Source organism: Caloenas nicobarica, chromosome 2 (genome assembly GCF_036013445.1).
Source record: "Caloenas nicobarica isolate bCalNic1 chromosome 2, bCalNic1.hap1, whole genome shotgun sequence".
Taxonomy (NCBI): domain Eukaryota; kingdom Metazoa; phylum Chordata; class Aves; order Columbiformes; family Columbidae; genus Caloenas; species Caloenas nicobarica.
In genome coordinates this window covers 33244414-33269506 of record NC_088246.1, presented here as the reverse complement: position 1 = coordinate 33269506, position 25093 = coordinate 33244414, and positions in this window count along the sequence as shown.

Sequence of the window (25093 nt, the reverse complement as noted above, 5' to 3'; positions counted from 1 at the left end):
TAAATATCTAACTAATTGTTCTTTCATGCAGTATTTTCTTGTTCTAGATGTTTTGTAGCAGCATCAGACAGCATGTAAACATAGCATGACAGCTAGAGTGGACAGGCTGTTTCCTGTACTCTGAAGATGTCTTGATACTGATCTTGCTTTTTTCTTGCCTTTACACCAGTCCATCAATCACATTTATATGCTTCTCAGTAATTGAGGTAACCCTTCTGTCTCTTTTACAGCCTAAATGAAAAGTTCATGATTTACATGTCCACTGATTTATAGATACATTTTATTGAAAGACATCTCCTTCAGATAGTTCGTACTTTTTGTTCTTCTTTTTGTCCCCAACTTGAGGCAACATCTATATGACCTAGAGTTAAAGCATGCAGATTTCAGTGGAACTTGGACATCTAAATACATAAGCTTTCTTGAAGCAAAGCCTGTTTTTTGTCAATGTTTTCTGGTTCTGAAGAGAACAAAAGTCAGTGCAATATTTTGTGAGTGGTCCTAGTATAGCTGCATAGCCATGCAGGGAAAAAATAATGTTGCGAGTGTACAAAAAATGTTAACGCCACAGTTGCCACAGTTACTCTGACTGCAAAATTCACATTTAACAAATTTTATGTTCCCTAAATTTAGATTTTTCCAGTGCCTCTTTATTTTCTTTTGATTTAGTTCAAGATACACTAATTTTATGTACCTTTCTCAGCCAGGTCTCTTCCTCTTTATGCCTGCAACAGACAGAATTGTTGCTATTCGTTTCATGTTATTAATTTCATGACAATGCTACAGTCTTGTTTCACGCAACTGCAGACCCACTAAATGCAAAAGCATGCTTTAGTTCTGCTGCTATTCAGTTTTGCTGATACTCAGACCAAACTTTTTATTTTTCTATTTGTTTAGATCCTCCCAAAAGCAAGGCACTGGAATAGGAGGAAAATAAAAATTATATTATATATGACACTGGTAGAAGAATGGAGGGAAAGAAGCTGTGGAAAATGTAAATCTTCCTAAACAACCAAATGATTTGGATTATGAAAACCAGAGTGTCTTATGTCAAGTGCCTCTTCACCCTCTAAGTGTGCTATGAAATACGATCACATCTTGAATATGCTCTTTCTTAACAACAACATTCTTGAACATATAAACACTATTAATTGTGTCGAACTTGGAATCTGAATCCTGCAAACTCTTCATATCTTAAACTGAATGAGCCTCATTCATGGCTGGGGTAGGTTTGAATGAGCTCAGCATGGTTATGTTAGGCAGGACAATTTTTTCATGAATAATTCTTCATTCTTTTCTCAACAAATCTTTGGGTTAGATAATTTGAAGCAGTCTGGATGACAACAGGACCCCTTTTCTATATGCCACGTTAGGCTGAGGCAGTCATGTATCATTAGAGACCACAAATGATACTGAATTTTATAAAAGGAAGAACAACAGCTTCTGTGAAGTTACCAGAATCTTGTCCATGCACCGTTCTCCATTTGTGCTGCGGGTAGATCCTCTTTTGCTAGGTGGAATACAGCTTTTCTTACTGCAGATGAGACCAGTGCCTCTTTTAGGTCTTGACCTAAGCATAAATAAATTATGGTTGTTTTACACAAAACTATAACTACAGGCATAGAGGAACACAATGAAAATGGCCTCCCTCTAAGTTTGCTTTCAATGAACAAGCTAACATATAAACAGCAGCCAAATCAGAACAAAAGGTTTGTTCCACACTGCAGTACAGGTATGGCTTCTTAAATTGTTCCCTCAGCTTTGCTGGCTCAGATGTCCCACACAGCAGTTCTCCATAGCAGCACACTGACACTGTGAATTTGACTTCAGCCTGAGACAGAGAGGTACACCCTGGGAAAAGATCAGTGTGAGCAGCTAGTAATAAAATGAAAATTTCAGACAGAGTTTGATGTTGCTTTTATTTTTGTTCCTAGAGTTGTAATAAATTACTTTTGACTTGATGACAGTGTCTGTGAAGTTTGTAGGCTGTTTTTAAGGTGTTTTGCTGGATTATGGATAGTCTGTTTCCGTAGGCAGAAAGATGCTACACACAGGCACAGACTGGCATTCCTCAAAGATGCCACTGTTCAACACCTATGTTGGGGTTTACCTGGGTAACTGAAGTTAATGGTCTGATAAAACTACATGTTATACAAGAAGGAGACTTTTCCTTTATCTGGTGAACTCTGCTGTGTTTGAAAATATACCTATTTTTTTTTTTCCTTTAAAGACGCAAACGGACGTTGACCACCCAGACTGAGTCATGCAGTACATGATGCCAAGAAATCCTACTTATGTTATGATCTGAGTCTATGTGTGATGTGTGTGTGAGGGCAGTGAGCTTTGTGAGGAGGAGATGCCAAACCTGTTTTGCTGTTGCAGTCAGGAGGAGTGGAAACGTGATGGGAAAGCATTTGCTGAGATCCTGGATCGCTAAGTGCAGTCAGGGTGGGCTGGAGGTGCACCAGGGCTCTCCCTAAGTAGAGTGGAGAGGAGGGAGAACCTGTCCTCTGCAGAAACACACCACTTTGTGTGTCCTCAGGGTGACAAGGGCCCCGAGGGCTGCCAAGATCTCTGTCCAAGTGGCAAAAGGTTTTTGCCATCATTACTCAGCTCTCTTCTGCTTCCTTTGGGCTACAAACTCCCTGCCCGTGGATTTGCCAAGAACATAGTACAGTCAGTACAGTCTCCAGAAAGCTCTGAAACAAACCTGAATAGGATGATCAATAACAGCACAGCTCAGAAAAACAATAAATCAGCATTCATGTACTGCTTTACATTTGCAAAGTGCTTCTCAAGCATGAATTAACGAATACGCAAAAACGCTCCTATCAGAGTACATGGTTCACAGGCTGTAATGATGATGAACAGGAACCTTTAATCCAAACCACATTGTTCAAAATCAGCACTCAGTGCAAGATTAGTTATAAAACTCAAGGGTAAAACAGTGATCAGCCAAAACTAGATAGATAATGCTAAATGGTGAGTTAACAGGAATTTCCCAGACTTCGTCTGGGTGGCGAACAGAAGGCTGCCATTATTACAGAATGCATGGGAAAAGTCTGGCTCCCCAGTCACTTTTAGCATTCACTTTTATCCAGGCATCTTCCTTAAAGTAGTATCACTGACACAGCAAGGTGTTACTTAATAAATGTAGCTCAGTTTCCTCTCTTTACTCTTGGTACATGGTATACAAGATCTCATAGATATGTGATAACAAGGCCCAAAATTTCATTACAGAAAGTGAGATGGAGTAAAACTTTTAGAAAATGGGGAGAATGTGAACGTGTGGGACTGAAAAGGAAAAGCATCACTGCAGGCAACAGCCTAGCACGAGAGATGAGAAGAGGAAAAGATGAAACTGTAAGTGAAGCTCTGCCAGAACCACAGAGCAGCCAGAGGAAAAGTCATCCCTGGATCCATGGTTAGGAGAGGCTTTGGCCAATTTTGGTCCTGATAGAGTCCAAATTCAGTAAGTGCACTTTCTGCTGGACAAGATCATTACAGCTTATTCCTAAAGTTTAATGTTTAAAAGTTAAGTGGATTGTTGCTCTACGGCCATCTGAGGGAACTGCAAGGAGTGCGAGTCAGGACTGCTGTATCAAAAACCTGGCTAAAGAATAGCAGAGTTGGAGTAGGTGAAATAAAGCGCTGAAGTAGTTTAATAGACTAACCTGAACACCAGGCTGTGACAGAACAAAAACCAGATCACTTTGATATTTCTGAATTAGCAATTCTGTTTCACATAAGAAGGAATATTCAATCATCATTTTTCTTGAAAAGTATAACCAGATGGGCAGCCAACCTAACAGCCAAAAAACATGTCTTTTGAGAGTCATTCTGGGGCATTCCATAGAATAAAACACCCTTTTTTGTTTGTTTCTAGCAGCTTTAGTTTCAGGTTCTGACAAAGGCACACAGGACTAACTGTTATATGTGGAAAATGGTGCAATGGGAATACCAGCATAGAGAACCAGCTCCTGTGAGCAGCTGAGTTACTCCATTCTTACTCAAGTGCAGATCTTATTTGCAGGATTTTGACCTGAGTCAGAATTTTAGAATCAGGATAACAATATCATTCATAGGAACTGACATTTTATGCACTTTTTTCTCCAGTCTTTTCCTCACAGTGTAGTTTAGGGCAAGGAACAGTTCTACTTCAGATGCAAAGTGAACAGACCTGAGAAAGGCCAGAGGATCCAATTCTCCCTCCCTCCACCTGTCCTTCCCCTTGGGCTACCCTGTACATGTTTTTCAGGTGATACCGGTGTTTAAATGTACAAGATCTGTTTCAGGGACGTGGAATAGGTCGCTCTTCCCTCTCTCTTTTCAGTCCTTGGGTTGAGTTTAGAACATGCTACATACTTCATGAGTCTCAGACATCTTCAGCCCTGCCCTGGACAAGTTTGTATAAATTTTGCACAGAAGTAGGCGCTGTTCTGCTTCACCACTGCTGAATCTCTTCCATTTCAAGTTCTGCAGGATTAGGGGAATGGCATTTTAATGTGGTTTTCATAATAAGAAGAACCAAAATGCTCATCTTTCATTATGCATGGTTTTGTCAAGGCAGGTCAAATCCTAAAGTTTACTGTAAGTCGTTATTCTGAACAAATATACAGCTCCTAGAGAGGCAGATCACTTCTAGAGAGACTGTTTCCAGATTGTAATAGAATATCGAAAAAAGAAAACAACAGAAACATTTTATAAAATGAAAGGAAATTCTCACATAAAAAACCCCACAAAATGGCAGGACAGAGGCAGAAGTGTCTTTGAAGAGACTGGCAGTCTCTATTTGTACAATTACAGAAACAGTAAAAATACTTCTGTCTTCTTTCCTTTCTTCCTGTAGCATAACACTGAAAAGAATCATAAGATTTATTCCTGTGACTGTAACAAACACTATGGGGAAACCTCTGACAAAGGGAACTAATCAACAGTAGAAATATTTACTAGTAAACTGTACAGTGAATAAACTGTTCTAATCATGGTAAAACCTGGGAGATCTGCAACTGTAAATGTTGTGCTAAAACTAGCAACTGGATATTCACTGACAGAGAATTTTATCTGTGTGTCTCTAATATACATTTATTTACACACATTTGTAGATACATATTGCACACCAAATACAGCTTGCATGTGTGTGTATGTCCATTGATAAGAATACCTCTGCTGGTGCAGTGCCTGACATCTTATTTTGGGATGGTTTTGATCAAGGAAATGAATGAAGGAACACCCAACTTCTGTGGATATCTCTCCTGGGAATTCCCCTGTAGTATGTCAAGAGGCTGCGTTTGCTTAGAACAACATTTATATAAGACACAATGACTTACGTCATTTAACTGTCACTTGGCTCGTTCTAGAAAAGCGCAACTAACTTTAGAGAACAGATGCAAGTCTGTAGGTTAAAATTAGGCGTTTTCTTTTAAATAGTATGTAATGCAAAAAGAAAAATATCTCAGGACTTTGTGTGTTTGCACTCTTGAGCATGTTTGGGGAGGGATAGACTCAGACAGCTATATATAACAAGGAATCCTTCCTTTCTATACAGTATAGCTCTCTACAAGCAATTCCATGACGGATAAGCCACTGTCTATCCCTGCTTTGGTGAGAATCTGGTTGTCTTGAATACATTTCCTACTCTGTTAACGATTTGCCCCTGAAGTTCTGTGTGTAGGGGACAATGCTACATTATTTTCCTCCCACTTTCCAGGCTTAGCACATAGTAAAATCCTTGTCTGCACATTTCAGGCTTTCTTTTGCATGGTTATCAGCTTTCTGTTGGGGTTGCATCATGTTTTTTGAAGGAGGTGGAAGAAGTGGAGGAGAAGGTTTATTTTACAAGCTGCCAGTTAAGATGTGTCCTAATGAATTGAATCTGGCTAACTCTTCATCTTCTATTGAGCTTTCCAGACTTGCAAAGCTTTGAACCTTTCACATGAAAGGGGAAGGTATTTATTGGAATCTGCTATGACTGAAACTTTGCTGCTCATCTGAAGGTATCGTTTGTATTCCACTTCATAAAATAATGAACACTGGAGCTCTCTCTTGTGAACTAGACCAGAAGTCTTGTCCAATTTTAGTGGTAAAGGTCATAAAAATTAAGTGTTCCAGCAGTGAGACCAGCTCTATGGTAGTCTTCAAAGGACGTGCTTCTGTCCTGGCTAGAAATAGGGTATAAGTATATCAAAGACCTAATATCTAAGAAGGCCTAACTTTAACTGCATTTTCATGTTATAGATGGCAACTGATTCTTTATCCAGTATTTAGGAGGCTTGAATGATATTATTGTGATGTGAATAATAGCTATGAAAATAGCTTGTCAAACAGATTTAAACAACTTTTTTTTTTAAACAATTTAACTTCCTGCACTTTAATATTATGGGTTTTCTTTCTTGCAATGAAATATTAATTTGATTTCATTTGCAACCTATACAATCTGTTTAAAAAACATTTTATGAAAACATTTAAAATAAATGCCACAGAAAAGGTCTAGACTCAAATCAAGTAGCATTTGTAGATTGGTTGCTGGTTCAAACATGCAAGCCAGGTATTTTCTCCCATGAACTACTTTCCTCTCATTTAATTTTGCTGTCATTCTTTCAGCCTTCTGCCCTGGTCTTGCCAACTCTCACAAAATGAATAGTCTGCTATGTATTTCAAACAAAGAAAGTTCTCCAAAAAGAAATCCACATCCATGGATGAAGTAGAGCTGGTCTTTCATTTAGTAGCAAGCCTATGCCACAAGAAGATTTAGGGAATATTTAGTTTACATCTGCCAAGCATTTTTTTGAGAAAACAGAGGTATTAACTCCACTGCCAGACCTGATTCACATTTTAGTAACAATCAATGATACATAAATAGTTTGCATTAAATGAATGGCTTATTTTCATTATATTTTTTTTCTTCTTCACAAGGTGCACACATTTATCAGCTTATTTTAATTTGAATTTTATAAATAGTTTAAAATTTATCATCTGCTCATAGGCCATTTCTAGGAAATACATATTCAAGTGAAGTCAGTTACCTGTGATTGGTTATTTAGTCCTTTCTGAAGGACATGTGTGTATTAACATGACTAATACATGAAAATCCATTTTAAGGCAAGTTGTTTAATACTTAGTGGAAAATACTTGTGCCAGTTGAACAAATATGGTAAAAAAGCTTAAGAGTATAAAAACGGACTTATTAGGCCGGACTAAAGACTGAGATAGCCCCACATATTGAAAGAAATAAAATACAACATGACCCTGCAGCAGGTATATCACCCTAGCATCCAGCAATTATCATTTAGTTTTCTTCAGCAAAGATATAGATTTTGTGAGCACTGAAAAAGATAATTTTAAAGAGAATTCAGGCAATACCTGCACTTATCGTTCCTAGTCTCTTTGCCAGTTGATACAGTAATGCATAGTGGCTGTGTGGACCTGTTGTGCACTGTGAAACACCCCAAAACTGGATGCATCTCACCAGCAGGAGAAGGGATTTCTCCCCCATTTGCCCTGAGGGACTGAGCAGTAGAACAACTGGTGGGGATGGTGTGCCACCGCTCAGGACTTTCTATGTCAATTCTCCATTTCACTAACTAAATCACTGCTAAAGAAAACCCAAACTTCTGGGGGAAAAAAAAAAAAAAAAAAAGTTAATGAAAAAACATCCTTTATATGGCCTCTGTTATAGTCACCAGGGCCTCACCAGCTGGGCATTGGATACTGGGGAGAGCATTGGACGCAAAGAGGAGGGCTGATAGAGAGCTTCCCTGCATCTTTGAGCAGCATGGAGTTTCTAGCAGAGCTTAAAAGCTGATGTGGAACTTCTGTTATTCTTTAATGACAATCTAGTTCCTATGGAAAATGAATATTAGATCAGTATGATGACAAAAACTGACTCACGTTTTCCGCTGTCCCGAGAGTTAATTCTCCTTTCTCATATTCACTTCTTTGGTTTAACCATATGATATAATAAAATAATAGTTAACTTTCAAAAACATCAAGTAAATACTGAAAGCAGTATGCAACCCACAGCACAGTATATCTTTCCATAGTTACAATAAGTCCTATTTGATCCTACAATTAATGTCAAATTTGATTTCTCTTGTGCTTTTCTGTCCTTATTACAGCAATCATTTCTGTTTTTCTTCTCTATAGTCTTTTTCTCAGGCTCTCACAGTGATGTTTTTCATGATTGCTACTTTACTTTTGTATATTATTCTAGTTTTCACTTCACTTTGGTATTATCATTTCAATATTAAATTAAAGTGATTTTTTTCCTCTCTTCTACCTCCCACACTCCCATATGGATATCACTTATTCCATCCTCACTTCCTCAATATTCTTGGATAGTGGTTTATGGATAGAGTCTTCAGCTGAGTGGTGTTTGAACATGGTCACTGGTTTGTTTGTGAGGTGTCTACACCGTGTCTGCTTCTACCACTTGATAGAGATTTTTTATAGCCATATTGGTTTGGCAGAACCCATACATATTTCAGCATCATTTTTATATGGAATGTTGATTTGCTTTTTCTAGCTTGTTCCTCACACTCAAAGTGGACTAAAGAGTGCATTGATCACTAAATAAGCCTGAGAAGGGTGATTTTAAGCAAGGCTTAACACCAAAAGTTAGCACCTTGGGATACATATAAAACAAATAGAAATGAAATAAAAATATTTTCAGTTCCTGAGTTTATTTGGGGAACTCAAATGAGGATTCTTTGAATTCTGCTACAAGCTAATTATTTCTTGTTCTGATCTCAGTATATTTTTTTCCCAGACCTACTTGACTATATTGGCTTTTCCCCAAAAACTGGAAAACATTTTTGAATGAGCATTTTATCCTAAATTATTCCAAAAATTTTCAGTCTCTTATCATGGCTAATATTTTTTATCTCAGGTTGACATTCTCTCTGCCCCCAGATACATTTGTTTTTCCTTCCCACTGAAAAACCAATGTAATAATTTAGAAGCTTAATAGCTATTCAGTAGACTTGTCTCTGATGTTCAGATTACAGTTTTACTGCTACATAAACATAAACCCACATTTAAAGGAAAGTGCTGCATGGAGGCAGTGTAGATGCTGTTACAAAAGCTGGTGGCTAGAGGGAACTCTTTTTCCTTGTTGGAGAGAGTGGCTCTAACAAAGTGATGAATATTTTGCTGCAGCAAAACAGTCCATTAAAAGAAAAAGAAGATGGGAAAATCCTTGAAACAAAAATATTAGCATGAATTGAGGAGTGCTTACAGTCAAGGGTCAGAATCGAGAGATGTGTCAATGAAATTATAATTTCTACAGCAATTAAGAGAGTCTTTGGATGTCCCAGTCCAGGGACAGTGGTAGGTCACACACAGTTAAATGTTCTCCCGGTAGCCTGCTCCTTGGAAGCTGTTAGACTAGTTATGCCAGCCTGGGTTACCTTGACTGCAGGGGTGGATGTTTTGGTTTCGTGCATGGAGGAAGAGAAGACCCAGACCACAAAAAAGAGCAGGGACTTCGCAGAGCAGCAGTAGGTAAGGCATTTAGGTAACAGCTACTGTACTTTTAGGCCCCTAGCCAGCAAATTAGTTAAGCACATGCTTAACTTTGAACACGTAAATAAGTCATAGCTTTAGCTGAGCTATTTGGACATTTAAAGTTAAGCAGCTTTCAGGCATACAGGCATCAGGTTGCTTAAGTTTTGGTGTTCTGGCTTCAGCTGCACCCCTGGGCACCGCCTGGGATGGGGGCACAGGGTGGCTGGGGAACACTTATGTTTGGACAGCATGTTGCGGTGGTGCCTGGCAAAAGCTGAGGCGTGGGGAAGTCTGACATGTGCACAGTCTCACTCTCATATAAAAATGGGCTGTGGCCAGCTTGTGTACCTTACCTGGGAATTTGGAAATGCTTCTGGCACTGCCGCGTGGCCTCAGAGACATACTTTTCTTCTGCCTGTTATTCACAATGTGCTGAAAGTAGTAAAACAAATCATGTGAGCAGGAACAAAGCAAGGATGGAAGATTTGGAGAGGAGATTACATTCATTAATGCTGACAATTAGCATAACCTTAATGTCTGGCTTAATGCTACCTTACTCCAGTTCTGTTTAACTCCATTAAGATCCATGAGGATGGTAAGAAAGTGGTATAAATCTTAGCATGCTCCTCCCTGTTTATTGAGTAAATCTGAAGTAGTGAATATCTCAAAAGCCTCAATTGTGCTTATATGGACTAGCTACTAGAAGCCAAAGCCAACAGCCTTTTTATGGGGTCACCATTACAAACACAGTAGGACCCAGGTATAAGCATTTCAGCAAATGTTCTTGCAGATGCGCTCCAAATGTTCTCAGCTGTGCTGCAACAGCACAATTTGCCAAGAGCTGTTGAATGTATCTTGCGTTCAGCAGCTGTGGCTATATTGCTCAAAAAACACCATATTTGACAGCTCCTGCCTGCCCTCTTACAACACAGCCAGTTGGCCTGGGCATGCTTGGCTCTAAGATAATGTGCAAGGTATATTGCGGCAGAAGTGGCCCAAGATCTCCATCCTGCGTAATTGTGCCAGGACTGTGCTTGCCAGTTGCACAGCACACAGGGTTGATCCTGAACATTATCTCTGTTTTGTCCATGGCACGCTTTGTAAGTACTGAATGGTCCAGAACTGTTGTGTCAAATCAGACCAAAAGTCCATCTAGAGGCAAGAAGAAATTGGTAGCGGAGAGTGTAATACTGATTTCCAGAAATAGTTTCACACTCTGCAGCAATTCTGCTTCAGCAACTTAGCCAGATGTGATACTTTTCCATTTAAAGGATTTTTCCTGTCTTATCTGGGTCACCCTGCAGCAGGGAGCTCCACAACACCCATCTTGTGCTTTTCAAAACTGCTTCTGGATGGTTCCTTTCGACATCCTCTGGTTCCACACAGGGAGACCACGAACAGACATTCCCTGTGTAGCCACTCTGCCTTGTGCGTGGTTTTGTAGACCTCTGTAATGTATCCATCCTCAGGTATCTCTCTAGACACTAGAGAGTCCTAGTGCATTTAAATTGTTCTTCACCTGGAAGTTGTTCCATACCTTTGATCAGCCCTGTCACTCCCCTCCCTACTTTTTTTCAGTTCTGAGACGTATTTTTTAAGATGTGTGTGCTGGAGGAGGGAACCATAACTGCTGAACTAGGTCACATAAAACCTTGGATGAATTCCTAGGTTTCTATTTTAATGTCTCCGAAGCCTTGGAAAAGGTTCAGAACTGTTCCATTTTCTTCCCCTCTCTCCCTTCAGTAGAGCTACTCCTATGATTAAAGGAAACCTCCCAACCTCCCAGCTTGCCAGTGTAAAGCTGGAAGAGAGAGTGCAGCTAGAAACACACTGATGGAAGGGTCACTACATTTGGTCCTCTTCAGTCTGAGGCATCCTTATCATATAATTCACTCACAAATTGATCATGTCCTGTTTGAAAATAAACTAGTGGTTTTGCCCTCACTACTCTTACCAGAAGGCCATTTCAGAATCTCACACTTTTGCTCATAGGCTGTCTCCTTTCCATTCTACCTTTCTCTGTAGTCACTTTAAACACATTTGTTTTTCTTCCTTTTCTCTCTTTCATTAATGCTTATTTCCTTGATACATTTATGGACCACAAACATGCTCAGGATCATAATGGTCAACATGACATTTGCATTTTTCATATTGGTAATTGCCATGGTCCTGATGTGATCAGTTAATGAAGCAAAAAAACATATCCTTGTCCATAGGTATACTTCAGTATATGCAGAAATTTCTGCTGATAATTCCCATGTATATAGCCTTTCATTTACGCTGTGGAAATTGATCCCGATTCTGTTGCTCCAGCTCTCCGTTCTGCCTCTATGATGCTCTGAACTTCCTCTGTGCTGATGGAAATATTGACGACTGGTGCCGAGGCAAGCCCTTAAGGAATTCAACTAACAGTCTCTTGCCAGTGCAACACCTCCTCTTTGAGAGCAATCTGACCTCATTTCTCTTTCTGCCAGTCCTTTATACATACCATACTTCTTCAGTATTAAACATCCCTTCTCTAGATGAATTAATAACTTCAGTGGCATAGTAGAAAGTACTTGACTGAGGTTGAATTCTTCCCGTTCGCAAAATGTGGTAATTTTACCAAATAAAGTTATCAGATTAGACTGATATGATCACCCTAACTAAAACCATATTGCATTTTATATCATTTTTGGGATGTCTCCATGAATGTAGTTATTTTGTCCTTTAAACTTTGTTCTACAGTTCTACAGTTCTCTGCCCCCCTTGAACTCCAGCTGACAGGGCTAGCCAGGTTTCGTGGCTTTCTTCAGTCCTGGTCAAAGAGGAGAATGCAAGCAGCTAACTGCCACTGCTAAATGTCATATATTGTTAAAAATCCTTGTCACATGATTTTCAGTTTCGTGTATGAGTTCTTCCACTATTCTGAGACAGATGTTAGTGTTGATTCGTGTTCACTACATTTTAACTTTGTTTGAATGTGACCATTTCTATTTATATCCCCTCAATTTTCTTCAGGTTCTTCGCCTTACATTCTCAGTCCCACAGAATTAATTTAATTTGATAGTACCTAGAGTATTTTTAATATTGCCCTCTTTTCACTGCAGCCCTGCTTCTTCTTTTGTTCTTTGTTTGTATGGCCAAAACAATGTTTACTGTGGAAGTACTTTTGCAAGCCCTAATTAAAGTTATCTTTCACCAAAATGTGAGCTAGATATGTTAAACTTCACTGTTTTGTGGGACTTCTTGCCATAATGGACACATTATTTAGACTTTTTGATTACAAAACGTGTTTTGAGGTTATGTTATCACTCAGCTAAGCATGCTAGCTTTTTGCTCTGTTTTTGTTTTCTGTCATGATTTGAACTTGATCTCTGCTGATTCCCAGTGCTGAGTGAAAAGAAAACCTAACACTTCTTGCAGTGTTTTATAGTGCCATAGCTGCAAGATGTAGAAAAGTGACACATGCATTTCTGTTCATATCTTAGATACATCTCACAGGAGGAAAATGCTGGGAGGTGGCAATAATTTTGCCCTCTGCACACTGGAGAGAAGGGTAAAGTAGCGTTAGAGCAGCCCTTGTGGCTAAGGTAGGATTTGTGCCAAATATTGGCACAAATATTTTGAAGAGCAAGGCAGTCCAGTTAAGGCATCTTACCTTCATCGCTGAGGTTGCAGAACCCCTTTGTTAAGAGATTTTTAAAATGCGGGTATGCAGAAGTGCCTCCTGGCTTCAGCAAAGAGTCTATGCTCATTGAGGGTTTTAAAGTGCCCAGATTTAAAAAGAGCAGAGTTGAAGACAGATTTAATAATAACATGAATCTTAGAGCACAGAGTCAGGACTCTCTGTTTCATTCATAACTAGAGCAATCATTAATTTGGAGCATTCAGTGGAACAGAATTGGTCATCGTGAAGCAGAAGCAGAGGCTGTAAAATCTGGCACACTTGAGACCTCTGGCTTACAAGGCTTCAGGTTAAGCACACGTATCCCTATTTGCATGCTCTGCACCTAAGTCCTGTAGCTGTTATTAGAGCTCATGGATTACAAAAGCTGAGTTATCAAAGTGCAGAGTTGCTGGGACAAGTTCTACCATCAGGTTGTTTTTTTTTATTTCAGCATTTAGGTCCATCACCTTAGGTTATTCCTGAGTTTGTTGGTACAACACAACCCTGTTTGAGAAACAGATAAATAACAAAATACATCTTTCTTTGTTAACATTAAATATGCCATTTTCATTCACTATGTATCATTCTCTTTTATTCTCCACTCTGACTACCTTAAAGATGCCTAGATATTTGCTTAGAATATGTTTTCAGACAATAAGAAAGAAATCAAATGTAGCTGTGTGCATGGAGCAGTCTCTATCTCCAGGAACCAAGTGACATTTACAAATTCTTGCCTTCTGAGGAGTGATCTTTGGATGTTTTCATAATCCAGAAAGTTCTTTTAAATATTTTTAGTCTCAGGATTGTGGGAGGGGATTGAAATATTTCATGCCAAGTTTTTCGGAAGGTGTATTGCCAAAAACGTCTGTGTAGGAAGAGGAGAAAGTACTTTAAAAATAAAGATATTCAGTTCTTTTAACCTACATTTCAACTGTTACACGCATACTCTCCTCCATTCACGGAACAAAATGCCATGCACCAACACACACACACTTTGTAATTTTCCCGATCCAGATGCTTTTCCAAACATATGGCAGCTGACAGTAAAAATTTAGAGAGAACTCTTACAGAATCTGCTTTTTCTCTACTTACTTTTCCTTTACACTCACTTTTTTCTTGTTCCGAACTATGACAAGCATTTATAGAAGTGTATCTCAGAAAACAAGAATTTCCCAATCTCTCTTACCTCTTACCCATCTTATCACCTGCAATTATTCAAAACAATAAAACACTGAATTCTTTCTCTTAGAAAAAAAAAAGCTACGTTAAGTAAAAGATTTGTGACTGTGATTGATTACAGACTACAGAAGAACAAGATTATTCTGAAGGAAAAGTCTTACAGACAAATGGATTATAGTTACTTACACTTGCTGACATGGGATTGAAATATTCCATTTCTGCTTCTGTGACCACTGGATTCACTCATGAGAGCTGGGTGAAACTGGGTAGAAACAGATTAGAAACACAAAGTAAGCCCATTTTCCACTGTTGTGCATGCACAACACAAAGGGAAATATTGAATGAGATATTAAAATATCTTTCTGTTCTTGAGCTTGACCCTACATTCCCTTATTCCATTACACTGGAGTTAATGGGACTGCTCTACTCCCACAAGGACAATTTAAGCTATTATTAGCAAGCAGCAGTTCTCTTCCTTACATGCTGTTCATGTGAGGAGTGCCGAGGAAGGCACGCAGAGGAGAACTCCCAAGGACCGTGCAGCAGAGCTGGTGTGGCGCTGGAGCCCGGGCCGTGTCCTGGGCAGGGCGCAGGGCGTCACCGCCGCCCCACACGCCTCGGTCCCAGGCAGCGCTGGAGCGGGCAGCCGCAGACGCACACTGGCAGCTTTTGTGGGATGCAAGACACACGACCGCTGCTCCCAGCAGAATCCTGCCTCCCGTTCATGTGCTTGGAGGCACCCAGGGAAGGAGTCAGAGCTGACCCCTTGAAGTCTGTTGCCTGAAGGAAGGATGGACAGTCTTCACTTTCCCAGGCGGGAGTGATAAGACTTTGCTAGAAATTGGCAGCTCTAACAGCTCTCTTTTTCAGTTCCAGATATTTTCTTACTTTTCTAAGCCTTTCCCCTTTCCATCTTCAATAAACTGGCCATTCTATTTACTCATGCTGTGCTGGAATGTTTTTTTATTTACAATGAAATGTAAATGATGCTAAGCTTTTCAAGCTAATTTATTACCTTTATTTTCCACCACTTTTTGTTTGTTTGCTTTTGGGCATGTAATTGTGTTTTCATTCTGTTCTACTTTGTTTGCAGTCATTTGCAAACATCTGATGTAGCATGGACTACAAGTGGCTCACAGATCACAGTCTGAGTAACAAACATTTATTGATGTTCATACTCTTTCGGTAGATTTTTACTTCCTCTGTATTTTGTTTAAGAGTTACACTGGACATCTGCACATCCTGAAGAAAAATCAAAGATAAAAGAGCCTCTATTTTGATTTATAGTAGCATTTTTTCTCACACAGGAAAAAAGAAAATCAGAAAAAGAAAAAAGCCCTACTTCATTAAAATAGGATTTTAAAAATTACCTCATTTAATTCAGGTCCCACTTCAACTGAAGATATGAAAAATTACATCTTGTTGAGCCTCTTTTATTCAGGCAGGTGAGTATTCTATGTGCTCTTAACATGGTGTGTGTCCAAGATAATATATATATGAACTGATCTTGCATGTAGCTGAACAGCTAAAAAACACATATTCCAATAGCTAAAGAGATTAAGATTCAACCAGTAAAGAGCCATACTTTATGCCTAAAGGCCAGGAGTGAAAAAAAAAAAAAGCATTATTTAGAAAATATACCTAATTGGAGAAAGAGATTTATATTACACGAGTGATTTATTTTTAAATTAAATGCCAGGCATCCTTAAACTGTAATTTACTGGCACGACTGAATTGCCCAAGGTAACAAAACAAACCCAAGGGCTGCATTGAGGAATGCTCAGCAACTCGCTGACAACGGACAGCAACAAGCTCGCAGTGTCTGCGACATGGGCAGGCGCTGGAGCTCAGACCTGCAGCAAACCACTCGCTGGAGAGATAATACAACTCCCTTTTCTCCTCAGCTTACTGATACTTGAGGAAAGTCACTCCTGACAGACACCGGATTTACATGACACGATGCAATTTTTTTGTCCTCGTGATGCTGATAGAGCAAAAAAATAGCACTGTAATTTGAAGCCTTGGAAGAGCTGGGCAAGGGAGAGCATTAAATCCTCAGTCTTTGTTTGGCCTCTGCAATAAATTTGGTTGCACCGAAGGCAGGTGCTTCCGTGGTTTTTCCTTCCATTTCTGATGCTGCTGGGCTCTTTGAAGGAACTTGTACCTTTCTGCAGAAGTGTTTGCTTTTATTAAGGCCCTGGTTTTGCAAGGTACTTGGGAACGTTTTTCATTTCAAGTCATCAGTAATCTCATTGACCAGAAATTTGGTATCTGCTCTGCTGAGCCAAAGCTGCAGCTACTAATTTCACTTAAGCATTGTGAGGAAAATAGAGCAGCATTTCCTCCTCCATTTTTAAATGTATGGGCCTCTTATATTTCCCACATGCTATAAATATCCCTTTCAGTAGACCTGAAATATTCCTACCATATTAATTAAAATTTTTCTTTTTGTGTAATCCCATTTTCTCTAAAAGTCTCATTAACTGCTTCCTCCTCATCCCTACCTCAAGTCAAAGCTTTTCTTGTCTTCAAGACTTCCTGCTGCTCCTGATAGCACCTTGCTCTCAGTTCTTCATCATTACTGTTGATGATCTGTGGGCAAAACCACCAGGTTTTTGCAGCAGACTTACATACTGTGGTATAGATATCCAATTTGGCAGCTTTTAGACATATGAGGTTTGGTGAGGTGAATCCGCTCCCTTCTTGTCCTTCTATCCTTGATTGCTGTTATTATTTCTCTAGGAATAACAGAGAAATAATGATCCTTCCACTCTCAATTACTGTCATTACTTTTCTAGGAATTTCATTAACCTAATTTGATGAGACTTCCTCCTAAGCCATGTACTGTTGTTGCTTCTCCTTTGGCTGACCTAGGATTTTTATGCTCTATGAAGTAGCTTATATAATTATAAACTGTATTTCTTTCAGCTGTAAGATCCAGTGTTTGCTGTTGCATGTATGTATGAGAAAACTGGATGAAACAGGAACATATGCACGTATTAGGTTTAGTAGTAAAAAAAAATTATTTTTCCTCACTATTCATTCTGTCCTAAAAAATGGTAAGATGACTCCAAGTCAGTGAGAAAGTCTGAGGGCCAAATTCAACACTTGCTTAAGAGGCTACTGCATTTATATATGAAGGGTGATAAAAAATAGAGGAGGGATATTTATCATATGGGCAAGATGTGATTCTCATTTTCGTGCTTAGAAAGCTCATTATACCCACTCAAAATCTGTTTGCATTGCCAAAGGATGATTAAGACATTGAAGTGCAGATGAGAAGTGGCCCCAAATTAAGGCAAGAGAGATCAGGAAGGAGCTCTACAACTTTGTGCTGTACTTTGTCTCAAGCATCTCCAGGTAAAATGTTTAGGGACAGGAGGCTAGCACAAAGGATGGACTAACATATTCGCAATGCAAACCTCAGAACCACAACTAACTTATTATTTCATTATTCGATTTCTTCAAGTGCTGCTAGCCCCAAAAGGCCAGCTCTTAACTGCTCAATTTTCTCCATTGACTCTAATTAACGTTTTCCTTGGCTCATGATCCTGGTGAACTTGGAGAACTTTTTTTTTTCTTAAATCTGCTTTTCTCACCAGGTGGAGTGTTCCCTGCAAACTCTGAAACTTATGAACTTTCCAGTACATTTTACAAGATACTTTCTTCTACATGTTTGACTGAAGATGGAGGCATTCCACAAATCCCCAAGCAGAAATCATTTTATTAGCCAGTTTGTGCACTATATACAGGAGAATATGGGATTATTTGTGAAGAAATTTACTGCCAAAAAATTTATGGCAGTAATATAAACTCACAAGTGTCCCTTTCTGCAGAGGGGGAGTTGACTTCAGTAGCCGTATGACTGATGATGTGACAAAGTGTGATAGGCAATGCAGCTGCTGGACCAGAAAAAAATAGTTCCTAAAAAACAGAGATAGAACAGAGAAATGCCTTTAAAAGGAAAACATTTGTTATTATTATTGTGCTAATTAAGATGACTTACTTGTTTTTCTTGTCTGTATTAGTTTACAACAGATAAGAACATGAAAGTGTTTATTACTATTTTATTAATTATCTCTACCTCTTTGAAAATTATTTTTCCAAAATAGTTTTTACACTGTAGCTACACTTAATTAATTTAATTTGTATTTAATTAAAAATCATTCCCTCATATTCAGTTTTATAGTCAGTGGAGGTTGGAGTCAGTGGAGGCACAGCATGTTGGTTTTGTGTTTGAAATTCTGTGTTTGAAATTCTGTGTTTGACAATGTAAGTTTTATCAGTGATTTTTACTCTCCACATAATGTAACGTTAAGGAAATTCTGTGCTGATATGATTCTCCTTTAAATCAGACTGGTTATTTTTGGCTTTTACTCTTTGTCATTTTTAGCTTTTTCCAGCACCTTCTCCCTCCCTTGCTTCCTCCTGTCTTCTCTCCTCCTACTCCCCCAAGCGTGGAGAATTTCCAGTTTGGATTTAAACTCTGCAGCTGGCTACTCTGTCAAAAACCAGCTGAACCAAAACTCCAGATTAAGGCTGAGTGAATAGTTAATGGATGTTTCTTTTCTTTTTTGATCTGAAAAACCAACTACCCCCGCACAGAATTTTATCTGAAGTCAAATGAACCTTTCCATTCAGCCTTAAAAAAATGCTTTAGTTTAGAGTCTGTTAATTTCATTTTGTTTTTATTGTATTTTTGTATTCAATTTAGACATCTTTGATCTCAAATCACTGTTTTGAAACAAAACATTCTGTTTTGAAATAAACTGAAATGAAGTATTGTAACATAAAAAGAAAAAGCCTCCACCTTTTTTGGCCAAAACTATTCACTGCACTCGGCAAAAATTTGTGATATTTTTGATCAACATAGAACCAATTTCCTTTGTCAAATAAACAATTTTCTTGGGAAAAAAAAATCAATTTATGCTTTACATATAATACGCAAATATGGAATATTTGCATATGGGTAATGTTTATCTATAGGTGTGAGCCTACTGCAATATAACTCCCTTTGAATTCAATTATCCCAGTCCAGCTGCCTTATGTAAGATACAAATGCTCTTGTTTCCCTGCTTAATGAAGACAAAACTCGAGGAGCAGCGTGGGGTAAGTGGGACTGAAAATGTGTGTGTGTCTGCTCGATCCTCCCTGTCCCCATAGGAAGCAAGACACAGGGTGCCTGGCAGTGGTGGGGCAGTTTTCCCCTTCCCCAGTCCTTCTTCTGACAGCGAAAGCCAGCCTGGCTTTCGACAGCTTAAGCAAAGTAGGCAGCTGGGGCATTTTTGCTGTCTCTAGCATTTTCTGGGCCTGGGCAGCTGCCTGCACTTGCCAGGAGCAGAGTGGGGGACGTGGCTGTGTGAGGGTGACGTGGCTGTGCGAGGGGATACAGCTTGCCCGGCTGCGGAAGCCAGGCCTCAGCATCCAGCCTTGGCCTCGGCATCCAGCCTTGTCAGCTCAAGCTCTCCTCAATGTCACTGAAGATAAACAGGCCCTGTTACCAAGTCAGTAGTGGGACCAATTTCAAAAGGGTTTTGGATGAGGTGGCTGCCATCCTCCACTGACTATAAAGGGTGAACTAGGCTTTGAATGGTATAAAATGACCTACTTTTTTTCTGTGAAAAAGGGAGCCAAGAAACCACAATTCACCTTTCCTCTTTTCATAGCAGTGCTAAAATAAACTCTCCCTAGTTGTGGCTGATAGCATGGAAACACTTTGGTTTAACTGGGCAATGCTCTAAGGAGCCAGGTGATGGCTGGATTTGTGATACAGCAACAGCCCGTTCATCACCTGGTACGCTCCAAGGCAGCTCTCCTAACATCTGTATAAAGAGAAATGCCACTTATCATATCTTTCAGTATTTATATTTCTTCTCAAAGGTAAATTAAGATGTTGCTTTTAAGGTTAGTTCTGTCTAATGTTATTCAGATTTCGGTTTCAGCTATTTCACACCTTCCAAATTCATAAACACACGAACTTTTTGAGGATGTTGTTTGGATTCTTTTTGGCTTTGTGGTATCTGGCTCTGTTTTTTGTTTATGGCTTGATTTCTATGTTTTTGAATTCAACTCCTGATTTCTTTTATAATATTTGCCTTGTTTTTTACCCTCTGTATTCTCTAGCTGAAAACCTGATGCATTATAGAAACTCTTTGTAAAGGATATGTACCATTCTGTAGCTGTGGTTAGGAGTTATGCGAGCTAGAAGCTACAAAAAAAAAAAAAAAAAAGGAAAACATAGAGGATTTGATAAAGGCATGCATATAAAATAGCAGAAAATAATTGGATTTGATTCTATATTGCAGAGAAAAAAATTTTTGTTGTTTTTGCTGACTCCCGTGGAGAAAATAACTCCACAATAATAATGGTTTGAGATACCAGTCAGTGAAGTTTGAATCAAATAAAGCGGGGACCTGGGCTCTGTGTTTCCTCATCCAGATGCTCTTTTCAACAGGGCACTGGCAAGATAAGAGCCACATTATTATATGTGAGAAATTTCATCTTTGACTTCAAATCTTTTTTGGGATGTGAAGATCTCATCCAAGCTGCTGCTGTTATTGTCCTTGCTGCTGCAGCTCTGCTGTAACTAGTTTAAATAACAAGGGTTTTTTTGACAAGAAGGAGTTTAGTCCACAATCTTTTGTCCAGTTTTGTTTGTGACTTACCAAGTAAATACCTTAAGTAGTTATTATTTGGAGTTCACAGATGAAGAAGATGAAAGCAAAGAAAAATTAAATGGCTTGACAAAGAATGAGCCAATGGCAGAGCCAAGTAAGGCACCTTAGACTCCCATTTTGGTGTATAACTCTGGCCAAGACAATTCAGCCTTCAAAAGGGAAAACTGTGTTTTGTAAAACTGATTATTGTTTTGAAGATTGTGGCTAAAGTATGATGCTCTTTCTGTCGATTTCTGGAATAACCTGTAGTTCCTTACCAAGGCAGCCCTGTTTTGAATCACCTCTGGGGACTGATATATTTCAACCCTAGAAATAAAAAAGTTACAGTCTTTGGAAGTATGTGCCAGACATAGGATCACAAAAATGTGAAAGCTGGGTCCTGTTTCCAGTCAGAAAGGCTAGATATGGGAAGCTTTTGCTTGTCTACTCTTGAAAAAGAGAAGTATGTTTTTATTGGAATCCAGTGGCCCCTTTACATTTGGTTGAAACTCTTTCCACTATCTGCACGTCAACTGTAAAATATAGTGCTTAGATTTCAGGGATTCAATGTGGTAAATACTTATGAAAGTAGAAAGACAGAGGGCTGTGGCTCCCAAACTTTCTCGACACAAGTCTCTACTCAATAGTATTCCAATAAAGGTGCAGATACCAATATAGGAACTTTTAGCTTACTGACAAAAGTCTTTATTTTCCCAGATACTTCCCTTCACATCCTCAAACATAGCTCTGTGATCACTGGCTGTCAACATAGCAAAGGCTAAAGGCACAGGGCTAAGGTAGGTAATGTTTACACCTTGGCAACGGTGTTATTTCCAAGACAGGATTTCTTTCCTTATCATAGAGAAACTGGGTCTAGAAGAAGGTGGGCTCAGATGCAGGATTTTCAGTGAGACTATAGCTAATAAACCGTTGTCTAAGTTAATCCATTACTATTTGGCACCTTTAAATCACATGGAGTACTCTCTTCCTAAAACAACTTGTAGAAAATTTCTAATTAAAACACCGCAGACATTTAGGTGAATCAAAAGCTGTTAAACTAAATAGCCTTCACTGAAATGAAAGAGAAAAATCGTCCTTTCAGCAGGGGGAACAGCAAATGAAGCCAGGCCAGGGGCGAGAGAGCTTCATCCTGGTTTGCAGGACATGATCTATGTCTGCCTGAGTTGGGCTCTTGCAGCACTTCTGACCTGCTGCAGCATGTTTCCATGGCTTAAGCTGTCATCTCCCAGTTTCCATTTCGGTCTCCATAGATACTCCTGAGAGAATTCATCCAGGTTTGTCAGTCTCACAAGTAACAAGAGAAATAATTGTCCATGGCTTTTTTTAAGTGGAGTGCTTTATCAGCACCCCTGAGACTGTCTACTGATATGAAACTGCAGCTGTCCTGCAAACAGTGCAGTCTCAGGAGTGCTGTGTGACTTCAGTGCCAGTGCAAATGGACACTCACAGCAACCTCAGTGTGTCACAGGAGCAGCCCTGTACTGGGATGGCTGCCAAAGAAGAAGGGACCAAAGGCATAAAGAGAAATTTAATGAAAAGCAACAGCAGAAACAGGTACAAGACTCAGAAAATAGAACAGAAACCAAAAGATAGCTGATGAGCTGACTTTTCTTTTAAAAAAAATATTTCTACATTGAAATGCTTAAGCAATTTTTCTAATGTTATTTCTCCAAATGAACGTAGTTTCTTTATCTGTGTATAGAAAAATAAATAAAATAGTCCAAGCATTGTAGGGGGTTCCCAGCTATGCTTCACATGGCTTGGTAGTCCTTAAGAAAATCATGGTAGTCAGTGAGGAAAAAGAGATCTTTCAGAAAGAGACAAAGGTTACCTAGGTTCATCTCTCTGGGACACTTGGCATCTGTAAGAGCATCTCTTTCTCATCAGAAGCAGAGACAGGCCTTCGAAGTAGGCAACCATGTTCCTGAAATTAAGCAGTGTGAATATCCCCCTAATTGAACTCAAACATGGTATGTCTACTTCCACTCAGAAGCTGCTTTGACTGGTTTCTTGTGGCTTTACAGCACAGGAGAACAGTGAAACCTGGTAGAGGAATCACATTAACCTTGCCCTAAATCCAATAAGAAACTGTTGCTGCAGGTGTCAGAGAGGCACTATTTGGGTAGAAATGAACACAAATATAGTTCAGGTTTTAATTCTTTATTAAACACCCCACTCCCCCTAAAAAAAAAAAAAAAATCAAAAAAATCAAAAAACAACAACAACAAAAAAACCACAACCAAAACAAAACTGAAACAAAACAAAAAAATAAAACCGAAACAAACAAAAACCCACCTAACCAACCAACCAACCAAAAAAAAAAAATACCCAACCAAACTAACAAAAAAAGGAAAAAAAAAAAACAAACCCAAACCATACCCAAACAAACAACCAAAACAACCATCACAAACTACAAAATTTTTACCTTCGTGTGTGTGTGTGTGTGTGTGTGTAACGCATAATTCAGTACAATACTGATTGTTCTTTTTTCCCTGTGGCACTCCTATTCACTCTTGCATGGATAATTATGGTCAGACACATCAACACACACTTGATCTTTGCTCTTGGCATTGATATACCTAAGCTATTGCCCTGTTTTTTTAGGAACTCTCCTTCCTAAGTCACCAGTAACATGGCAGGCTGTACTGTTTATTCTGTTGTTGCACTGAAGGCCTGAGATAAATCATTTGCTTTTGGCCTGAGCAGTACCACGTTGTTTGTGTGCATCACCTGATTTTGGCATAAAAAGGCTTTTCTGTTGTTGTTTTTTAATGCACTGCAGCCACCTGCTCCTCACACCTGAATCTCAGAAAGTGTCACTGGAGCACCCATGCCACAGGCATGTCACAGACAAACCGCAATTTTTACCTTGTCCCTGCCCTTGGAAAATCTCTGCTTCCTTTGCCATCCAGGTACTTTTTCTCCATGACTTCCTAATTAACCATCACCTTCTGGGAGACCGTTTGATTCATTAAGTGTAAATGAAAAGAAGCAAAACAATGATCGCAAGCTGGCTAGGAGGGAGGTGCATTTGTTTTTGGCAAATCTGATCTTTGTTTATTTTTTCTTGGCTTGTGTTTCTCTGTGTCTGATGGGACTCTTGGTTACATCCAGCATGTGCTGCACTTAGAGCAGCCCTGATGGAGGCTCTCAGCTCTTTTGCATGGAGCGAGGGGAAGCATAGCCTTGAGGATGGTTTCTGTACTTTGCAGAAAGGCAGTGCCTTTCTTTAACCACAAAATCAGCTCTTGCCTGCACTATAGCATTGCTGTGCCTTGACTGTGTTCCCTAGCTCTATACAATTTATCATTCACTATGCCATGCATTAACACATGCACTGTTCTTTTGCATTTCCAGTTCCACCCATCTCTAAGCAGGGTCTTTGCTACAACTGATGAAACAGGCATCCCTGCTATTTGGAAAGCCAGTGTTCTTGGCAGTTCTTTATGCACTTGGTGGGGTTTCTGCTTTTTTTCTGTTATTCTTTTTCTTTTTTTCTTCTTTTTTAACAAGAATTGTTTAAGGATTACTTTATGTATAGAACCATTGCCAATATTTTCTAAAACCATCAAGTAAGAGCAAGTATTTTCCACATGCCTAGAACTGAAGCCATTTTTTTTAGGAACAAAAGAGTCACTGGAGTGAAATTTAAGAACATTATCAATGACTTGGAAGCTCATTTAAAAATTCATTTTCAAGACAGGCTTAAGGAGAAATCTCTGTGGATATATTCACATTTTCGTTAAGCATGCTCCCTTGCTGCGCTGTTGGTTAACAGTTATTACACTGTCAAGTTGTTATTTTAAGAATCCATTCAGAGATCTTGAACATCAGTAGAAAACCATATGGTCTATTGACACACGCCTTTACACTCCTCCACAAAGTAAGTTTTTACCACTAAAGCACCTTGAAAACTAATGACTATATGTAGGTGCAAACAATGGTTACTGTTAAACATTGGTGATGGTACAGGAGGACGCTTGGGTGGCACGGTTGAACAATTAACTTCTATAACAATTGTGGTGCCTTGATTGTTTTGTTCTATTTTGTTTGGTTTTATTTTACTTGGTTTTGTCATTCCGTTCAG